Here is a 6,000-nt window from a genome sequence, read left to right as displayed (position 1 = left end):
CATGCTGCCTCTCCAGACATTCAGGCAGAACTGGAGGCTGGATGCCCCCACTGGAAGTGTCCCCCCATTTTAATCAGTGGATGTCCACTCCCACCTTCGAGACACATCTTCAAAGCTGCTCTCTGCAGGAAACCTCCCCAGGTATCTGTCGAGGTATGCATCTGCCTTCTCCTTGGGCCTCTCTAATACCCTCACCACGGTCCCTGTTCCTGGGTGTAGCAGGGGATTCCTGGAAAGGATTTACAAAAGGGAACAGTGCATGTACGTGAGCGTGTGTGCCATAGGGATGGTGTAGGAGAGGAAGGATGAGGGGCGGACAGGACAGCAGGGGTGCGCTAAGGGCTAAGAGCCCGGCTCTGCTCACCCAGAATGGAGAAGCGTCTGGGCCTCCAGCTGGGTCGCTTCGCTCAGACTTTGCTTTAGGGAGCAAGGAGTAGGCTGAGAAAGCTTCACTCCTTTGGCCCCAGGATGGGTGGGGACTGATGAACGTTGCCCCTCCCAGGGCAGTCTCTACCAGGCAGCCAGGGTGATCTGTCACCGCCTCAAATGACCCCACCATCCTCATTCCCCACCAACCTCCCTTGCTTTATTTTTCTCTATAGGTTGATCATCAACCGATGTCCTGTACGGTTCGTGTATTTACCTTCTGTATTTTCTGACTCACCTTCTCCTCTATAAGCTCCATGCGGGCAAGGACTTCATTTTATTCACAGCTGTGCCCCCAGACACACGGTTGGGGCTCAGAAGGAACTGCTGAAGGGGCGCCTGGGTGGCTCAGTGGTCTGACTCTGGATTTTGGCTCAGGTCATGATCTCGGGGTGTGAGATGGAGCCCCGTGCTGGGCTCCTCACACTCAGAGCAGCATCTGCTTGGGAGTCTCTCTCCCTCTGCCCCTCCTCCAGCTCGCACACACATGCGGTCTCCACCAATAAATAAATAAATAAATAAATAAATAAAAATCTTTTTTTAAAAAAGGATCTGTTAAAAAAAAAAAAAAGGAGCTGTTGAAAGAGATGCCCTGCCACACCCTCCTGTATGACAATCATTCATTCATTTATTCATTCGTTTGTCCTTTCCTTCACTCAGCAGACCTCTGGTACCTACACTGTGCCCCCACTCTTTCCAGGGCTCCAAACTTGGCAAGGGCAGAGCAGAGAGACAGGCGATCAAGACTGGGCAGGGGCGTGGCGTGAGGGACCCCTGACTTGACCTGCTGTGATCCCAGAGAAGATGTCTCCGCCGGGCTGGAGGATGGGAGGCTTTCTAGGTGGAGACATTTGATTATGGCTCTACCCCACCTCCCCTCCCCCGCCCCAAGACCACTGCCAAACAGAGGACTGCTAAGGATTATTCTTTAAAACTCAGACTTGGCATTGGCACAGAGCAGGCCTCACAGCTGGAGAACTAGCTCCATGATTCTTAGCTCTGTGATCCTTCCTGAGGGTATGGGGTGTTTGGGAGGGAATTCCAGTTTTAACAAAGATCAAAATCTGAAAAGGACAGCAGCTCTGATGGTGGGATTTCCGGCAATCTGGGAGGCTGAGGGGCTGCTCACCTGCCTCTGGGCCCAGCCAGCCTGCTCCCTAAGATGGCCATCCTGAGCCACCAGGGGTCAGAAAGTTGCAGGGCAGGGGCCAAGGCCAACCTGGGCCAGCTTCTCCAGCCCCAGAGCCAGCTCATGCCCGCACAAACCCACACTCACCTCTCCTTGATGGTGACATTGAATGAAGGTGGCTCCCTGAGGCTGGGCTGCTGGGGTGCCAGCCTTTGTCCAGCCGAAGATAAAAGGAAGAGTTGCCTGTTCTATTATTCTTTGTCCAAGCAGCGGGAGCAGCTGAGAGAGAGGGTGTGAGCACGCGCACATGCGTGAGAGACACACACGCACAGAGCCTGAGGACAGGGATCCAGACAGACAGACAGGGAGTTGCAGAGAGGGGGAAGTGAGAGAGAGGAGGAGGATGGAGAAAGAAAGATGGAGAGAGTCAGAGAAAGGAGAAGAGAGAGAAAGAGCCTGGGAGGAAGGGAGCGGCCTGGGCGAACTGAAGAAGGAGAAAGACACCACCGAGGCAGAGGGAAGAAAGCAGCGGGCATGCGGACAGCTGACTGCGCTCCCTGCTTCCCGTCTCTTGCCCCTTGGGCTCCACCACCCCGCTGTGCCTGAGCTCGGCTCCCTTCACTTCTCCTGTCCCCTGTTCTGTCTCACGCTTCCACGCCTCCCTGATTCGCTGTCTCTGTGTGCCCGGTTCACCCCACCACAGCGCTTGCCTTTCCAGGCTGGGGAATTTTCTGGGAGCCAGGCTTGGGAAAACATCAGATGCCACCATCCACCCGGGGCCCTCCCTCCTCCTTGGGGGTCCAAGTCCTGTTCCTCTGCCCCTCTGAAACATGCCTCAAACCCGTCTCCTCCCTCCTGTCAGCAATATGGCCCAGGCTAGTGCAGGCCTCATTTTGCAGACTGCAGTCAGCTCAACAAACCTGACCTTGCCACTCCCCGCCCACACTTCCCTCATTCGGACACTTGGCCTGGCCACATGGGACTTCCTCTGGTTCCCACAACAAGCCTCGCTCCTTCATGCCACCGGGCCTTTGCTCCTGCTGTCCCCCCTGCCTGGAATGACCTTCCTGCGATGCTTTGGCAGAAAAACTCTTACCTGCCCACCCCCACCCTCCTTCCAAGCCTTCGAGCTGGTGTGTGAAGTCTTCTGTGACCCTCCCACACCAGAAACAATGGTTTCCTCTTCTACTCCACTTAACCTGGGTTGTCTAAACATGGCTGTTCCCCACTGGGCTGGGTTTTGTCATTGCTGTATATCCGACACCTTGCACATAGTACATGGTCAGTAAAAGTCACTGAGCAATCACCCGGGGTGACTGAAGGCTTGCCGTGGCACCTCTCATGACCTCGAGTTCCTCATCAGTGGAATGGACCTGGAAATGCCGGCTCAGAACCCGGGCACTCAAGAAATGCATTCAGCAAATATTGAGCACCTACAGGATCCCAGCTCATGCATGTGGATGTTGTGGGGCACCAAGGAGATGATGGGCCACCGGTCAAACACGAGTCAAATGTGACAGGGGCTTCTGGGGTCTCTGTCTGGGGTGGGGGCTTGGGCAGTTCCCTGCTGCAGGTCTTCTGTCTGACATTCGTGCTGGAATAAGCCCACTGCTGCGCCATCCCCATCCTGGCCGGCTGTAGACTGCTGGGGTATCAGCAGCCCTTCCCAGATGCACCCTGACTGGATGCTTCAAGCCCCATCCAGAAGTTTCTAGGGCATCAGAGGCCTTCTTTGGCTGAGAGTCAGGGACCTTTCATCCGCCAAGAACCTGAGGATCCTGCGATCTGTCCCTTTTCTCTGTCTCCGGCCTCCTTCCTGGGCAGATGGGCAGATGGGAGAAGGATCTCGTGTCTCTGTCTCAGTCTCTCTCTCTCTCACACACTCGGGCATGGGATCCTGCATCTGCCACTCATTAGCTGAGCGACCCTGGATAATTTACTTAATTTCTTGGGGATTCTGGTTCTCCCATCTCTAAAATGAGCTTCGCTTTACCTCTCACCCAGAACTGTTGCCAGGAGTCAGTGGAGTAAGTAGGCACCTGTCTGTGGGGAGGGAGGCTCCCCCAGCTTCTTACCTGGGTAAGACACCATGACCTCCCCTTTCCTGCCTGGGCAGGCTTCCTGGGACCACAGCCACCCTGGGGGAGGCTAATGTCCTTCTGGGTCTCTCTGGCTTTGACTTTGCTCTGGGCAGCTTGGTCTAGTTGGGGGATGCACTGGTTAGTCCCCAGGGCTGATCACCCACATCGGCTCGGATCTCGACATCTGCACTAGACACCCACTTGCACTAAACCTGTGTGCGTGTGTTGTTGACTTTTCAGGGGGCTGGCAGGGGGAGGGGAACCAGCTCTCCAGCCCTGCAAGCTGCTCACCCCAGAGTCTTCCAACTCTTTCTGTCTGTCCCCTCCCCCCAATGACCCCGCCTCCTCCATGTTGCAGTCCCTCCTCCCTTTTCCCCTTCCCTCTCCCTTTCCCTCTGAACTTCCCTTATTCTCCCTCCCCCAATTCAGCTACCACTCCTGACTGGGCTCTTGGGCTCCTGGAACCCATCCTTCTGCATCCAAATTCCCTTCCTCTTTCACCCACAGTCGGTGTTTTTGGGACCTTTCAACACATAATTGTCCTCTGGTTCTGGCACAGGCCCAGCATCCAGTAGATGCTTAATAAAGGCTTTCGGAACGTTGAAGTTCATTTTCTTTCTTTCTTTCTTTTTTTTTTTTTTTTAAAGATTTTATTTATGTATTTGACAGACAGAGATCACAAGCAGGCAGAGAGGCAGGCAGAGAGAGAGGGGGAAGCAGGCTCCCTGCTGAGCAGAGAGCCCGATGTGGGGCTCGATCCCAGGACCCTGGGATCATGACCTGAGCTGAAGGCAGAGGCTTTAACCCACTGAGCCACCCAGGCGCCCCTGAAGTTCATTTTCTGCCATGGGTTTTCTCCCCACAGGGGCTGCTCCCAGGCCCGGTCCTTGGGTGTTTAGGTTCCTGCTGGGCATGGAGAGAAGTTCCTTCCCGTGGCCCAGGGGGAATGTGCTCTGAGTGGATATAAGGTGACTCACGTGAGGTTATCACCGGCTGGGTCCCCTTCTACTCTGAGAGGTTGGGCCACTCTGCCAGTGTGGAATCCTGGACACTTTCACTCTTAGAATTTTTGAAACTTAGAATTCAGAATTCAAGTTTGGAGCACAGATGCTGGAGCCAGATGCCCTCACTTCAAACCCCCATTCTGCCATTGAAAAGCTGTGTGATCCTGAGCAACTTACCCGACTTCTCTGTGCCAAACCCTCACCAATAAAAGAGGAGTGATGATTTACAAGATTGTGGAAAGGATTAAATGTGTTCATATTTGTCGAGGGCTTAAACCAGGGCTTGGCGCAGATAAATGCTTTGTGTTTGAGAAATAAATCAGTGTGGATTTCGAGGATATCGGCATCTTTGTCTCTGTGTATTTAAGATCTTTGCTCCTGGAAGGGACCTCATCTCATGTCCTGGAACAGGAATTCTTCTCCAGTTTTCTTACACCCCAGCTTGTTTATCTCCCTTCATAGATTCTTCTGACCCTTTTAGCCACTTCAATTGCTGGAAAGTTCTCCTGGAGACCGAAGGGAGCCTGAGCTGCTCTGGGAGTAGGGAGGGAGGCCCTGGTTGGTCTTTAGTCCCGGGGGGAGGGGACAGGGCACCTGGCCCAGCTGTTAGCTCAGGTGGGTGCTTGAAGGGACTCCAGGCTGCGGTCCACCTGCTGTCCTGGCAGGCCCCCGCTCCCAGGGCGAAGCAGGGGTAATGAGTGTGTGCGCTGCTGCAGTCTTCTGCAAATACCAGACACAGTATAAATAGCAATAATGAATAAATGAAGCTCCTGCCTCCAATCGGGCCTCTGGGAGGGACTGTTGCAGCCTTGCCTCTGGCCGAGACCAGGAGTGGCAATGCGCTCCCCTCATCCCCACTTCTTCTATGACCTTTGGTCCGTCTGTAGCTTCCCTGCACCCAGCCCTATGCTGTGGGCAAAAGAACCTAGGAATGGACAACGAAGGCGTCAAATATTGTGGGTGGACAGAAAGCAGAACTTCTTGCCCGAGTGGAAGCTTAAGAGTGGCTGCAGGGTGTTGGGGGGTGTTAGTCCCTCCAGGACAGGGGAACGCACTAGAATCATGCAGGGGAAGCAAATTTCTCCTTCAGTTTGAAAGAGAACTCTGAACGATCGGGGTGCTCAGGGAACAGAGCGGCTGCCGGGGGAAGTGGGGAGCTCACGGTCACCCCAGGTAGGCAGGCAGGGGCTGCGTGGCCCCTTTGGAAGGTGGGAGCTGAAGAGACCCAGTCCTGGGAATTCACTGTCTGGCAGCTTCTCAAGGTCCTGTCCAGTCTTTTGAGCTTTATGAAAATGTGGCCAGAGGACAATGGAGAGAAAGTGAGTAATGTTTGTTAGCTTCTCCCTGACTTGCTGTCCAA

Source organism: Mustela erminea, chromosome 6, assembly GCF_009829155.1.
Source record: "Mustela erminea isolate mMusErm1 chromosome 6, mMusErm1.Pri, whole genome shotgun sequence".
NCBI classification, from domain to species: Eukaryota; Metazoa; Chordata; class Mammalia; order Carnivora; family Mustelidae; genus Mustela; species Mustela erminea.
The sequence above is the reverse complement of the archived record's forward strand: the minus strand, read 5'-3'. Positions refer to the sequence as shown.